Below are 15,643 nucleotides of genomic sequence, written 5' to 3'. Positions count from 1 at the left end.
CTTTGAGGCTGGAGCTCTCTCTTAAGTATTGATGTTTTTGGACCTTTGCCTTTCGGTGAGGGACTCCCCCACCTAAAGCTTTGGACTTTTTCTAGCTGCCTCACTGAGCAGTTGTGAGGCTGACACCAGTCCGTGAGTCCAGAGCTGGGTCAGAGCAGATAAGGGCTTGTTCTCAGAACCAGCATGGTGATCACTGGGTGTCTTCTCTTCATTTTCTTCTCTGTGAAAACATGTGCCTTGTAATTTGTGTTCTGAGAAATATCTCAACGGTCCTGTGCCCTAAACATTTCCTCATCTGAGATAAGGTCTGGATGTTGGCTCTAAGGAGGGGAAAAGTTACAGTGGAGAGGAAGTTCTGATCAGCAGGAAGGTTTCCCAAGCAATGACACTACCTCTGGCAGCAATGGCCTAGAAATTGGGCTGCCTCGGTACGGACCAAGACCAAGGCCATTCCCAAAGGAAAGGCTGACAGCATTGCCCAGGCGTCCTCTTCCCTGCCAGGCATGGACCTTCTGAGGGACGTGGGGGCTAATGTACCTAGAGAGAGGCACTGGACTCTGAGAGGTCAGGGGGGCTGGTGGCTGAGGCTGCTGCTGATGGAGCTGGTGGGCCCTGGATAAAGACCCAGAGTTCAAGACTCTGGTCTTGGCCGTCAGTTCCTCACTGTATGATGATCCTGGGCATGTCACTTAATCTTTTTGGAACGCAGTTTCCTGCCTAGAAAACAAGTATGCCCTATCAGTGGTTTTACAATTATTTTTTCAATCATCAGAATGCTTTAAAACTTTTTTTCCTAAACCAGTTGTATGCATATTCCTAGTTTATACAACAGATAAAAAGAGCAGTTCTGTATGGAGGAGTTCGGGCCCCCAGGGGCCTGTGCCAGGTCCTTCTGTCATGTTGCCGTGCATGCTCTGTCCCCTGGAGCCCGTCCATGCTGACCCGGCTTCCCCAACACAGTTCAAGCCCTCTGGACTAGCTTTGTTCCCAGCTGCGTGTTCTGGGCCTACCAGTCTGCTTGGCTGATTTTCCCCATTTCAGTGGTTAATGGGAGAGCAGTGCTGGTGTGCAGAGAGAAGCCAAATATTTCACCGAAGGATCCACTCCCAGATGAAGCAGAGGATGCTGGTCAGCGTGCATTGACTGAATATCGGTCCCAGTTTTGTATCAGAATGAGCTGTGAATTAAAAAAAATATACACCTTTAAGGGTCCATCCAAAGCTTCACTCGAATCAAAATTTGGGGCTATTATTTTGAAAAATAGGAAATGGTATGTGCATCCCCTCCTCCTAACAAATAAACAAGCCTAAATCAAAATATTAAAACCCTGATTCTGGAGCTTTGGGTGGGCGGGTGGTCTCCAGGAGGCACGGGCAGAATGAAAACGGACTTAAGTTAACTTGGAGCATGGTCAGGGCAAGAATAATACCAATAATACGATGAAGCACTTACTACGGAAGAGGTTCCATGCTTAACATGCCACGAAACAGGTGGATCCTCCTTTCCTAGGGCTGTTTTAACAAATGACCACATGCTTAATGGCTTAAAAAGTCCCCCAGAAATTTGTTTGCCTAGAGTCCTGGAGGCCAGAGTACAAACTCAAGGTGCTGGCAGGTCACACTCACTCTGGCGGTTCTAGAAGGGACTTTGTCTTAGCCTCTTTCGGCTCATGGAGGGTCCGGAAATTCTGTGGCTTGTGGCTGTATTATTCTTGCCTCTACCTTCATCTTTTTTTTTTTTGCATGGATTTTCCTTCTTATGGTGTCTCTTTCTGGTGTGGTAAGGACACTTGTCACTGGATTTAGAGACCACCTGGATAATACGGGATGATCTCATCTTAAGAACCTTTACATAATTACATATCTATTGGGGTGGGAGACAGCATTTAACCCACCACAATTTGTTATTAACACAAACTGAAAGATGAGAAAGCCCAGGTCCAACCCATGGAGGTAACTTGCCCATGGCCACACCGCTGGTGAGTGGCAGAGCTAGGCTGGGACTCACCCTCAGGCCTGCTTTATGCTTGTCTTCTGCAGAGCCTGTCACACAAACGTCCAGGGAGTGTGTGGAACAGGCAGATGCAGGACTGCCATTGGGGCCAGCTTGCAAGACTCTGCTTTACCTACAGAGGGTGCTCAATGTCTGTCTGTTATAGAGGTGGTTCTTGATTCTGAGACCTTGACCAGCACTTCTTGGGGGTGGTAAATTAATTAACCTGCCTCTGTATCTTTAGGACAGTGCAGGAAATGTCAGATAAATGGAATTATTCAATGCCTATAAGAAGATAATGTTCTCATATGTCCATGGACCTTTACAGGGTTGATAGCTTATTGTTAGTGCATAGATGCTATAGAAAAGGCTGTACGGGAAGACAGAGCTTCCTCTGAGAGACCCTGGTCCATGCTTCCGTTCTTGCTCTAGCCACAATCTGCCTGAGGGACTTCAGATCAGTCACCCTGCCTCGACTTCCTAGTATATAAAATGCGGCTACTGATAGATTTTGCAGAGTATTTTTTTTTTTTTTGAGATGGAGTTTCGCTCTTGTTACCCAGGCTGGAGTGCAATGGCGCGATCTCGGCTCACCACAACCTCCGCCTCCTGGGTTCAGGCAATTCTCCTGCCTCAGCCTCCTGAGTAGCTGGGATTACAGGCACACGCCACCATGCCCAGCTAATTTTTTTTTGTATTTTTAGTAGAGACGGGGTTTCACCATGTTGACCAGGATGGTCTCGATCTCTTGATCTCGTGATCCACCTGCCTCAGCCTCCCAAAGTGCTGGGATTACAGGCTTGAGCCACCGTGCCCTGCCTTTGCAGGGTATTTTCATGCTTTGTTGACTTACAAGGGTCCTGTCTGAAGGCAAAGGGAAGTAAAAGAATTTCCAGGCTCCTTTTAGCCCTAGGGTTTTAGAAAAAAAAATTAGACATATTTTGTACCAGCAGATGTAAGCACATATTGTAACTGTGAGAATAACATGACATAGAGGACAATCATGCTCTTTTACTTAGATTAGAACAAGAAACATTTTGCTTAAACTTCAAATAGAGAGGGAAGTTAGACAAGAATCCCTTTGTGATGTCAGCAGATGTATTTCATGGGAATGGGGGCTGAGACAGACTTCTCGGAGGAGTTTGGGAAGGAAGAGGGCTGTGGGTTGCAGAGGGCGGGAACAAAGCCTGATGAAACATTTTGACATGAGGAAGACTTTTCAAACTGTTAAAGCTGTGGAACCCAGCAATAGGTGACTTGGAAATATGACAGGGCCTCACAATCAACAAAACAGAGGCCAGACTCTTAAACCCTTGTGTATTATTTGAAGGTCATTCTGCCTCATATACATATATTAATTGAGATGGAGTTTCTCTCTCGTCACCCAGGCTGGAGTGCAATGGTGCGATCTCGGGTCACTGCAACTTCCGCCTCCCGGGTTCAAGTGATTCTCCTGGCTCAGCCTCACAAGTAGCTGGGATTACAGGCACTCGCCGCCATCCTCGGCTAATTTTTGTATTTTTAGTAGAGATGGGGTTTCATGATGTCAGCCAGGCTGGTCTTGAACTCCTGACCTCAGGTGATCCACCCACCTTGGCCTCCCAAAGTGCTGGGATTACAGGTGAGAGCCACCACGCCTGGCCTCTGCCTCATATGTATCCAACCAGTGTAGACCTGGGATTTGGAGTCAGACAGACCTGTGTTAAGTTTGTGCATTGCCATTTGTCAGTTTTTGACCTTGTACAAGTTACTTACCCATCCTGAGTCCCAGGTTTCTTGGCTGTGATAGTGATAAGAGCACCTCTCTTCTGAGGTTGTCTGTAAGGGTTAGATGAGTCAAGGCATGGTATACAATGGTACTTGGCCTATAAGAAACATTTAGAAGTTCTGATATATGTGTAGGAAACCCTGCTATCCTTGTGTATGCCATGTCAACAGTTTGACCAAAAGCTGAGTTGGGGCAGGAGAGTCTTCATGCTATTTAATGACAAATGCTTTCAGCATTTCAAAATGGAGGTAAATTGAAACTTGATGTTTTTGCTCAGACACCATTAAGTTGAGGCAAGGCTTGGAGGAGCATCAGGAAATTCTCCTTTTCTGTGACTGTAGGTCTAGGGCAGGGTGTTGGAATGTCCCTACCCCCTGGCTTCCTTCTGCTGCTTTAGGGACTGTCCACAGACAGGCCAGATCTCAGCCATATGAAACACCACTCAGAAGGCAGGAATGTGCAATCCGTTCCAAGCTGGAAGTGACTTTCATGTGACAGGCTGCACTGCTCTGTGACTCTGTAACTAATTTTTTCCTGCCCTGGAAACTCTCCAAATTCCTGGGATGTGATCAATTGACGAAACCACTTCAGGTCACATTCAGGGGAGTGCTGTATCTGCAATTGGGTGTGACAACTTCCAGCATGTGGAACGTTCAGGCTCCAAGTTTCTTTATGTTTTTCTCTACTCTTTTCAGGCAGGTCTTAGGTAAGGAACACGCAGAGAAACCCTCAAAGTTGAAAGAAAGTTAAGACAAAAACAAGAGCTGGAATTTCTTGACTGAAGAGGTCACTGTACATGGCAAACAAACGCTCAGCTTATCTTTACTCAACTGAAATAAACGGAACTAAACTGAATTGCTGTCAACGTATTTATATGAGTGTGTCTGGGACATTCATCACCGTAAAGGTGGTCTTATAAAAGGAATATTGCTGTGTGAACCCAGACACTAGCTCCTAGTGTTAGCTGGGCTCCTAACTCACTCTGAATCTTTGGGCAAGCTGCCTAACTTCTCAGGAAGTCCATCTTTCTCTCTCTAAAATTAGTTGGGCTTATAGTTTCCTTCGCTGTTTACAAGTCTTTGATGTGTTTTCGAGAGCTGCAAAAATTCACCAGTGATGGATTCGTAGTAGGGTTCATAAAGGTCTCTTACGTTTGTATATTGCTTCATTATTTCCTTTGCTATTTAGAATTGATTCAACCTGACAGGGAAGGTTATGTTATCCCAATGAATAGTTTGGAAAACTGAGGCTCAGATAAATTGAGGGATGTGGCCAGGCTTTTTGGCTGGTGACTGGGGGAGGTGAGAATACAACCCGGATCTCCTGACATCTGGTCTGGAGTTCTTTCCTCTTGACATGTAAGGTTGTGAGAGCCCATATCTGATCACGTCTGCCCTCCATCAGAGGCAAAATCTTGTTAACTCGGTTCTGCTGAATCATGATCTGACCTCAGGTAGCTCTTCATAGACTCTCAATGGGAGTTAAATTTTTAATAACATGTATTACATGTTGAAGATGCAGATTTCCAAGGTGAGCCTAATGACAAGGGATGCAGAGGAAACACGGATATCGGAGGAGTTTAGGTTAGAAACCACGCAGACCTGGTGGGCATCTCTTCCACAGTTAACTGGCTGCTCCTTTACCTTCATTTTCCCATCTTTAAAATGGGCATTATAATATCTACCGTTTTAGGGTCCTCAGTACATTAATTCTTTCGCTCTCTTCATCTTAGTCATTTGTAAACAATATTCTACATTCCTTACAAGTGATGCCGTATGGGACATTGAATGATAGGTGATAGTAGTATATTGCTGTGTTAGACAAACGATACACGTAGTATGTTTTCTGTGAACTCAATTTGTATGAAATGCACAAAGTACACAATAAAGAGAAGATTGATCACACACGGTTAATAATGGCCTTCTAGAGGCCGTGGAACTACAGGTGCTTTCAATTTTCTTCTTATTGCCTTTCTTCTTTTACTTAAATATCTAAATTGGCCACATACTAATGTGATAATCAGTTTTTAAAAGTTCTTTCTCTTAAAGGTGTAGAGGTGATGATTCTATGTGATTGGGAAAAAATTGAATAACCAGCTTTCTTTCGAACGGTTGTTCAAAAGACTATTTCCAGATATTTTAAAAACAAGCACAAATGATGTTTTCAGGAGCAATTGCTAACAACCACCACCACCCCCCCCTTTTTTTGTCAGTGAAGACAGCCCCAGTCAGCCACCCGTGGGTCCGTGGTGTTGAGGACACTGCCCAGCGCAGCCGGGGCCTGCACTCCGCATCTCCTGCCTGCCAAGCAGCTGTGTTCTGAGCAAACAGCGTGATGACACTCACCTGCAGGAAACGGAAACGGGGTCATGGAGTTGGGCTGCAGTCCCAGGTCGGGGGCACAAAGAGATGGTGGTGCCACGGTTCCACCCCAACGTGCGGGTCAGCCTATCAGGAAAGGGCCAGGACGATGCCAACAGAACGTCCGTTGCTCTTAGTAACGGGGGACAGTGCTCCAGCTGTTGGGTAAGTCCTGGGCGAGATGCTGTCACAATTACGATTTGGCCAGAACCCGCAGTCCTGGGCTCAGGTCTTGGAACACAGGGGATGCCGATGGGAGTCCCCCCCAGCTTCGTAGTGAGACTGGGCGACAGACGGAACGGCAGAGAGAGAAAATGGTGCACACGCAGGGAGAGGTGAGGAGTGAACAGATACTCTCTGCCCCAAAGTGTGTTTTTGCCACATTTCTTTTAGCCTCATCCGGAGCAGAGAAGGTACCTTTCTTCGCAGTGGTCCCCCCCCCAATTTGAAAGTGAGATAACTTTATTTCATACATGGATGTGCATTTTCATTTTGACTTTTGGTTTTTAGTGTATGTCCTTCACGGTTGAGTTTTGTTTTGTGACAAGAGACTGTTTTTCCATTTCTGACAGAAACGGTTCTTTTAAAAAGACATTGCTTTAGGTAAAAAAGGGGGTTACTTAACATGTTAATATAGCTAGTGTGTGGAAATGGCAAAAATCTTCAAGTGATGCAAACAACTGAAATATGGACATCACTTTTCTTCACTGGCCTGCACGTGGAAAGACTCGGGTCCCTGCCATCTTACCTGCTAATTAGGAGAACATCAGTCAGTGGTTCCCAAACGTTGGAATCACCTGGGTGTGGGGGAGCTTCGAAAACTCCTGCTGCCTGTTTTCTACCCCAGAGATTCTGATTCAATAGGTCTGGGTGTAGCCTGAACTTTGGCATTTGTAAAAGAGACCCAGGCGATCCTAATGTCAGGCACTTTAGGAGCAAATCCTTTGGCGTTTCTGAGCCTTAGCTTCCTTTCTGTAGTTTAAGAGTGTTGAGCAGGCGTCCCCAGACTTTTTACACAGGAGGCCAGTTCACTGTCCCTCAGACCGTTGGAGGGCCGCCACATACTGTGCTCCTCTCACTGACCACCAATGAAAGAGGTGCCCCTTCCTGAAGTGCGGCGGTGGGCCAGAGAAATGGCCTCTGGGGGCCGCATGCGGCCCGCAGGCTGTAGTTTGGGGACGCCTGGTGTTGAGTGTCTGCTAAACAGGATTTGTCCTATTCATATTCTTAAAAAAAAAAAAAAAAAAAAAAAAAGCAAGCAAGTGCTTTCAAGTGAATGGCTCAATGTTTTCTCCCTGAAAGGGACTGCTGGACAGCATGAGACACTGGGTTCTAGATGGATAAGACAACAGGTCCAGTCTGGGGCTTCTACTGCAAAGCAGAGAAGGTGGAACTGAAAATGGAGAGGAAGAGGATACCTGGCAGAAACTCTTCTGGCTGGGTGTGGTGGCTTATGCCTGTCATCCCAACACATTGGGAGGCTGATGCTGGAGGATCACCTGAGGCCAAGAGTTCAAGACCAGCCTGGTCAACATGGTAAGACTGTCTCAATCACCACCACCACCACCTCTTTCCTCTAAGCCAGTTTTACTGATAGTTTATATATTCAGACAGAAATGTTGTGGGGTGGGGCAGAGCTAATGTGTGTATCCAAGAGGTAACGGGCTGCCATGGGTTAGAAGAGTGACTTCAGACAAGCCTTGTTACCTCTTTGGGTTTTAGTTTCCTCAGTTGGAGAATGAGGGGTGGATGAATTGATCCAGACAATGCAGTCCCTTGCTGACTCGTTTCCACCCTGCCTCCAGGGTAGTCCATTCTTGGCTTTTTGCCAATGAGTTCTTCAGATGACCAGTAGATGGCAGTAGAGGCTTTTGAATGAGACTTTCGGGTTGCTTGTCTCACCTAGTTTCATCCTCCCACCCTGACACTGCTGGGAATGCTGCCCTGGAAAGATTCTCTGCTGCCTGCAGAGCTGACAGCTGCTGCCCGAATCTACTCATCTGTGAGCCACCAAGGGGCAAAGTTTAAAGGAACAGCACTTCTTAGCTGTTCACAGTTCAACTAGGGCAGGGCAGAACAGGACCAGCTGGTGCTTACAGTCCAGTTACTTCTTTGCTCTTTCCCTGGGGTCAGAACTCACCTGTTTTTGATCTTTGGCACATTTTCCTGCAATGATGAATGAGTGAGGCGGGCTGGGATTGAATAAGAGGATTTTTAGAGTAAGAGAGCAACCCCGGCCATCTTTAGGGCAACACCAGTTTTTCAGAGGAACTTATATTTGCACATGACGATTTTAAAAGAGCTTTCATATACATTAACTCATTTCATCTTTGAAACTACCCTTTGAGTTCCATAGAAGAACAATTGTGAGTTTCAGTAGGTGAGAATGCAGAGTATCAGGGTAAATGGGAAAGTCATTTTTTAAAGTCAGCCTCTCTAAGGTGGTGATCAGAACTCAAACCCAAGTCATCTTTTTTTTTTTTTCTTTTTTTTTGATGGAGTCTGACTCTGTCACCCAGGTTGGAGTGCAGTGGTGTGATTGTGGCTCATTGCAACCTTCGTCTCCGGGGTTCAGGTGATTTTCTTGCCTCAGGCTCCTGAGTAGCTGGGATTACAGGCACCATGCCTGGCTAATTTTTGTATTTTTAGTAGAGATGGGGGTTTAACTATGTTGGAAAGACTGGTCTCAAACTCCTGACCTCAAGTGATCTGCTTGCCTTGGCCTCCCAAAGTGCTGGGATTACAGGCGTGAGCCACCTGGCCTCGAACGCAAGTCATTTTGCAACTTAGTGCAGTCTTTTCTATTGAGGAAGGCATAGCAACTAACGTGCCCCATAATTCGAGTTCCTGTAGGGTTATACATTTTAAAGATCTTTATCATTTACTCGTTATGTGTCCGGCACTAAACCATGTTCTGAGAATACAGAGCTCAAAAATGAATAATGATCCTTGCATACTGCTCTCTATGTTCCAGGAACTGTTGTAATAACATTAAAAATAATTGCCAATTTAATTCCTCTTAATAGCCCTTTGAAGTAGGTATTGCTTTAACCCAGTTTACAGATGAAGAAACTGAGGCACAGAGAAATTATGTAACTTGCTACAGTAAGTAGTGAAGCCAGAATTTAAAGGCAGGCAGTAGCATACTTTTTCTTTTTCAAAATAGCTACTGAGTTCTAAGTCACATACTCCATACTTTGCCTATTTATGGTGTATAATTCAATGGTTCTTAGTATATTTGACAGAAGTGAGCAAACATCACAGTCAATTTTAGAACACGTCTCATCCCCCTAAAGTAAACCTGTACCCACTAACATTTGGGACGTGGTATTCTTAATGGCTATACTATATTCTATTTCTATGGATAACACATGATTTTTGTCTTTCAAGAGTTCTATTGCATTCAGGACACATAGATTATGACACTACAGTGCAATAAGCACAATGACCGTTGATGCTTAAAGAGCAAATAGCTTACAGCAGGCATCCCCAAACTACGGCCCGTGGGCCACATGTGGTCCCCTGAGGCCATTTATCCGGCCCACCGCCGCACTTCAGGAAGGGGCACCTCTTTCATTGGTGGTCAGTGAGAGGAGCACAGTATGTGGCGGCCCTCCAATGGTCTGAGGGACAGTGAACTGGCCCCCTGTGTAAAAAGTTTGGGGATGCCTGGCTTACAGTATAATACAGAGCCTCAAAGTAAGGACTTTTACAGAGGAGAGAGAGTGAGAAAGATGAGCTTGAATATTCTGCTTATAATAGAGCCATGATTAATGCAATAAGTACTCCTGGAAGTTAAAATGATGTTCACAGACGGGACACTTAGCTTTTGTATGCTGGGGTCACTTGTTGTGATGTTACCAGATTAGCCAACAACTTCTCTCAGCCCCCGTGGGGAATATGATGGGGATGGCTGGGTGGGCAATGAGTGCGGATATATATAGCCTGGGATAAGCAGGGAAGGTCACTACCTAGTGCCTGGAATCTGGGAGGTCATGAGGAAAGGCTTCACTGTTACTCTCAGGGTCAGCCTGGTGTGATGCACACACCAGTTCAGCAGCCAAGTTTATCTAGGATATGCCAATATCACAAGTTACAGAAACTTGCAAGAAGTAGCAACAGGACCCAGGAGCTCACAGCTGGGTTTTCACTTAATCCTTGGATAGTGTTGCCTCAGCTTTTCAAATTTCTGGTGTTTATGAAGATCCATAACAGCTGGCTGCAAACCCAACTCCTGAGAATCATTTCTGGGAGAATGCTGAAGACTGTATTTCAATTTCAAGAATGGTGAGAAAAGCGCAGTTGAAAATCTCATTTTAGTAACTTTAGAGTAATAATAATGGCTGCCATGTATTGAATGCCAGATGGGAGGTTAGAGTTGTTTTTTTTTTTTTTTTCCTCACTTATTTCACTTAAATCTCATGATCAACCTATCAGGATCACATTCTTCCCCCACCTTAGTGGTGATTAGAATCAGAAGAGGGGAGGTATTTTGCACAAGGTTTACATAGCTAGGAAGCGAAGGGCTGGAATTCTAACTAGGGTGATCAGCTCATCCTGGCTTGGCTGGCGCTTTGCTGGTTTTAAGACTGAAAGTTCCTTATTCCAGCAACCACTTTAGTCCTGGGTAAGCCGAGAAGGTTGGCCAGTCTAGCATCTAGGTCTGTTGGGTTCTTTCTCCTGTGCCCTGCAAACTGCGACACTCCCTCGACCCCTCTCTTGGTAGCAGTCCGTGGTTTGGGCTCCTGTGCAGAGCCCCTTAGGGACTTGCTATGCTCCTCCCTATCTGTCCCCAAGTGCCTGCTGGCTGGAACTGCCCTGAGCCCTGTCTCCTTCCAGCTGTTTCCTGGCCCCCTCAATTGCCTGCTTTCTCCGGTGATAGTTGCTCTTGTTTTCATGTCAGGCCTTTTACCGTTTATCTGTTTGGAGCTTTCCCCAAGCACCCAACCCGCTGCTGGCTATAAAGATTTGGGGACCTGGGCCTGACTTCCAGCTGAGCCACCTTCTGGCTATTCCCTGGGGAAGCCACCTCCCCTCCCTCGAGCCTCTGCGTGCTAATCCGAGACTGGGAGGATAACTGTGCTCAGGCGCGAACACCGCTGTGGTGTTTAACTTAAAGGCAAGATCGGAACATGGATTTTTTTTTATAGTCATTCTTTTTTTTTATTACACTTTAAGTTCTGGGGTACATGTGCAGATCGTGCAGGACTGTTACATAGGTATACACGTGCCATGGTGGTTTGCTGCCTCCATCCCCCCATCATCTACATTAGGAATTTCTCTTAATTTTATCCCTCCTCAATCCCCCACCCCCCGCTATCCCTCCCCTAGTCCCCCAACTGCCCCACAGGCCTGGTGTGTGATGTTCCCCTCCCTGTGTCCATGTGGAGAACATGGATTTTCAACCTGAAAGGCCTTGCACATGTTGGTTGTTGCTGCTGCTGGGTGATTTCCTTTCCTTGCCTCCCTCTGAAAGGAGAGGTGACCTAGTGGCAGTGTGGACCCTGATTTAGCATGGGGGGTTTTGGAGTCTGCTAGCCTGGCTACCTAGCTGTCGTGTGTCTATCTTGTCAGATTTCAAAACAGGGTTTGTGAGTGCCTGACTAATTAGTTGTGAAATACTTAGTCTTGTGTGCTGGGTTTTGGAAACATGTGTCTTCCAGTGGGCCCAGGACACCCGGCCAGGAATGCCAGCTTACTGTACTGTGAATAGGTATTGGTGGCACAAATGAATTAGCGAATGAATGCGGCATGGAAAGTGCTGGATGGGTGATAGGGAGTACATTAGAATGGAAGGTAAAATTGCTCTGTAAAGGTGTAAATATCAAATGCAAAGAAGCCAGTTTCTCACAAACCACTTCAACTGTTTCCTAGAACAAGGCAGCTTATAAAGAAACACCTTAACTCAATAAATAAATAGTAAAATCATTTATAGGATTGCCTTACTCTGTCACCGAGGCTGGATAGAGTGCTGTGGCAATCAAAGCTCGCTGCAGCCTCTAACTCCTGGGCTCAAGTGATCCTCCAGCTTCAGCCGCCCAAGTAGCTGGGGCTACAGGCACACACCAGCAGACCTGGCTAATATTTTGTATTTTTTTGGAGAGATGGTATCTTGCTAGGCTGCCCAAGCTGGCCTCAAACTGCTGGCCTCAAGCAATCCTTCTGCCTCAGCCTCTTAAAGCACTGGAATGGCAACCATCGCACCCTACCCCCCTTATCTTTTTATCTTCAATTCTTTTCAGTTTTTACCATCTCTTTGTTATGGTCATTTCCACATTAACCCCATTCTGGATGTTCAGCCATTAACTCAGGCTAGAGACGAGCCATTTTTATGATGTTTATTTCAGAAGCTTGTAAGTAGGTTGTCTTTTTCTTCTCTCCAAATCAGTCCAGAACTCTTGGCCATTTTCAATTATTTGTGTTATTTTATCTTATCTCACGGGTTCCCTCCGCTCTGTCTCCTTCTGGTTTCTTTCTTCCTTTCAGACCTCTTACATGGGAAGATCCAGGGCTCCACACTGTGTTCTCTTTATCTAAATTCCTTCCCTTGGTGATCTCATTCCATCTTTGAGCTTCAATTATTATTGACATTTTATGGCTCTCAAATTTATATCTCTGTCCCAAACTTCTCTCCTGAATGCCTATATTCAAGTGCCTGCAAGGCTTGTTCACCTGCATTTTTAATAGATATGGAAACTTAACATGTCCCAAACTGTACTCTGGCTTAAGCCTCACCCACCCTTCCTGATCTGCCCCTCCCTGTTCTTCCCCATCCCAGCTGAGGGCAGCTCCATCCTTTTGGTTGCTGAGATCTTTAAACTCTGGAGGTGTTCTTGAGCCATCCTATCACTCACCCTCACTTCTGTTCTGGCAGCAAACCCTTTAGTTCAACTTTAAAGTACCATAGTTCCACAATACCAAGACAGAGATTATGTCACCTCTTATAGTAATATCTCCAAATTAGGGATGTGTCCCACAAACAGTGACATCTTGGCTTCAGTAAGATATGACACATCCAGGATTTGGCCATTTCTCAGCCCTCCACATGAACACCTGGTTGAAGTCACCCCAGTTTCTCACCTGGAAGACTGCCATGGTCTCTCTGCCTCTCTCTTACAATCTGTCATCTATTCTCAAAAGACAGCTAGGGTGGATCCTTTAAAGCACAAATTAGATCAAAACCTTCCAATGACTTCCCATGTCATACAGAAAAAGCTGATGACATGATAATGACGCACAAGTTCCTCTGTGATCCAGTCCCTGTTTTCCTCTCTGACCTCATCCACCCTTATACATTCCTCAGGCTCGCTTCTCCTGCCACACTTGATTTGTTGCTGTTCTTCAAGCAATTTGGACTTGTTTCCACCTTCAGGCTTTGGCAATGGTGGTTTCCATTCTTTAGAGCTCTCTTCTTCCCTGAGCTAGCTGCTTGGGTAATCCTTTTACCTCTTTCAAGCTTTGCTCAAACATCATCTGATCAATGAGGCTTACTTTGACTGCTCTAATTAAAATAGCAACAAATCCCTTACCCTGGCTGGTACATTCCCATTCTCTGCTCTCTGTCACACTTGACACCCTGTAGCATACTTTAGAATTTACTTAGAAACACCTGTCTTCTATTACAAGAATGTAAGGTTCACCAGGGCATGGATTTTTGCCTGTTTTACTTACTGCTGTATCTCCAAGCACCGAGAGTGGGAACTCCTAAATATTTGTTGAATGAGTGAATGAATTTCAAATTCAACAAAAGCCGCAGAAATCAGAGAATAGAAAGTCACGCATGCAGGCTTGTCAGACACACTGGCATGGTTTGGGTGACAACTTTTTCTCTCCCTTCCATCAAAATAAGACTCCCAAAGCTGATGCTATTATTGAAAGCAGCAGTGGGGAACAGGGTGGGAAAGATGGCTCATGAAGAATAACAAAGTCAGCACTTCCAGTGAGCTTGGGTAAGTCAGAAGCTGGGCGGCTGTGTGTGACTTCCATTAATCATCCTCTTCACACCATAGCAATACAAGTGACAACTTTTGTCTGTACCTCCTGTCTTCAGTGCCATGATATATGACCTGTAGAGAGTCCTAGGCACTAATAGTTGAAGAACCCCAAAAGACGAATGCTCACATCTTGACCCTTGAAGGAAGAGTTCGTCATAATGAAGGGTGAATGGACCATGCAAATATGCATTGGCTTTGATCTCTCCATCCTGGCCTGGTGGCTGTTATCCTGGAAGAAGAGATGGTACTTGTGCATAGTAGCTTTGTGTCCATTTGGTTTCAGGGCATGATTCTTTGAGAAGTCAACTGGAGAGTAGGGCAGATGGGGCAAAGTTATGAGATCAGGCGAAATAGTAAGATTCAGAACCTCTCTGCTGTACACCATCCATTCTCCTTTTCACGCCCTTCCACCACAACAGAGGCTGTAGGCGACAGAGCAGTATTACAGATAGAGATGAAGACTTGGTTCAAGAATCTTATTTTGCCATTTTCCATACCCTTGGGCAAATTATTGATTTGTTTAGCTTTACCCATGATTTATAAAGTGATAATCCCTTGTAGCGATATACAATTTTAGTTATCACAAATGGCTTTAGCCCTTATTAGCTAGTATGATCTCAATTCTGGAAGATTAGGAAAGCTGTAATTACCTCTATTTTACAGTGAAACAAACTCGTACAATTCAGAGAATTCAAGCTATTTTTCTGAGGTTACAAGGCTTATAAATAGAAGAGACGAAATAAAAGTTCAGCTTTTCTCTCTTCTAAAATTTCAACAGTCTTTCAGGCATTCAAACCTAACTCACTGACATTTAAGTATAGTAGCTCATGATAATCATTCCAGGAAAGATTTTCTTAAAAATCAGAAGATGGAAGAAGAGCTTGAAGACACTGGTAACCAGAAGGTCTGAGCTCCAAGTTACTAACTAATCCAGGCCGCCTAGACCAAGTAAACAAAGGAAGGAGGCAGCTTAAGTTTTACGAAAGCATGCTGCATTCCAGAATTCAAACGTTAATTGAATATCTATGTATGTTGACAGTGTGCTGGTTCTGGGAATGCAATGATGAACAAGTTCCAATTCTTGTCCTTCAAACGGGCTCAGAGACTAGCGGAAGAGTTAGAGTGGCGAATACATGAATTTAAGAAGGCATCCAGTGGTTTGGGTTCACAGGTGACAGGGAGGGCAGATGAGAGGAAGATTAATTGCAAATAGAAGAATTGCAGATTGTATTCTGGAAAGATTCAGAGTAAAGCTGAAAGTGAGGCTGGAGAGTCTAAGACACAGTGAATGCTTCTTGATTTTCTCCCTCCCTTTCTCATTATGAGTCTCAAACACATTCTCCTTATAATTTTTACTGAAGGCTCAATTATGCTTTTTCCAGGGAGGGTATCTTTATAGTTCTTCATCATATGTACACCCTGGCCCATGGGGACATGCAGACCAATGGATGTCCTTTTTGAGTTGTCAGTGAGAGTAAACCCGGGAAACTTGCAGAAGCTGGGATGACCCTGATTAAGAACGACTCCCT

General features: G+C 45.1%; 1 long non-coding RNA gene across 3 annotated transcripts in view; it reads left to right on the top strand.

The window, feature by feature from the left end:
- Positions 1-15,643, top strand: part of LOC141581498 (uncharacterized) — a 72,715-nt gene that overhangs the window by 31,315 nt on the left and 25,757 nt on the right. For all 3 annotated transcript variants that reach the window (XR_012514182.1, XR_012514183.1, XR_012514181.1), the window contains 2 exons: positions 5,973-6,285; positions 7,423-7,656. This is a non-coding gene — a long non-coding RNA (uncharacterized LOC141581498). The remainder of the gene's footprint in view (positions 1-5,972; positions 6,286-7,422; positions 7,657-15,643) is intronic.

This window comes from Saimiri boliviensis, chromosome 15 (genome assembly GCF_048565385.1).
Source record: "Saimiri boliviensis isolate mSaiBol1 chromosome 15, mSaiBol1.pri, whole genome shotgun sequence".
Taxonomy (NCBI): Eukaryota; Metazoa; Chordata; class Mammalia; order Primates; family Cebidae; genus Saimiri; species Saimiri boliviensis.
The sequence above is the reverse complement of the archived record's forward strand: the minus strand, read 5'-3'. Positions and strand labels throughout refer to the sequence as shown.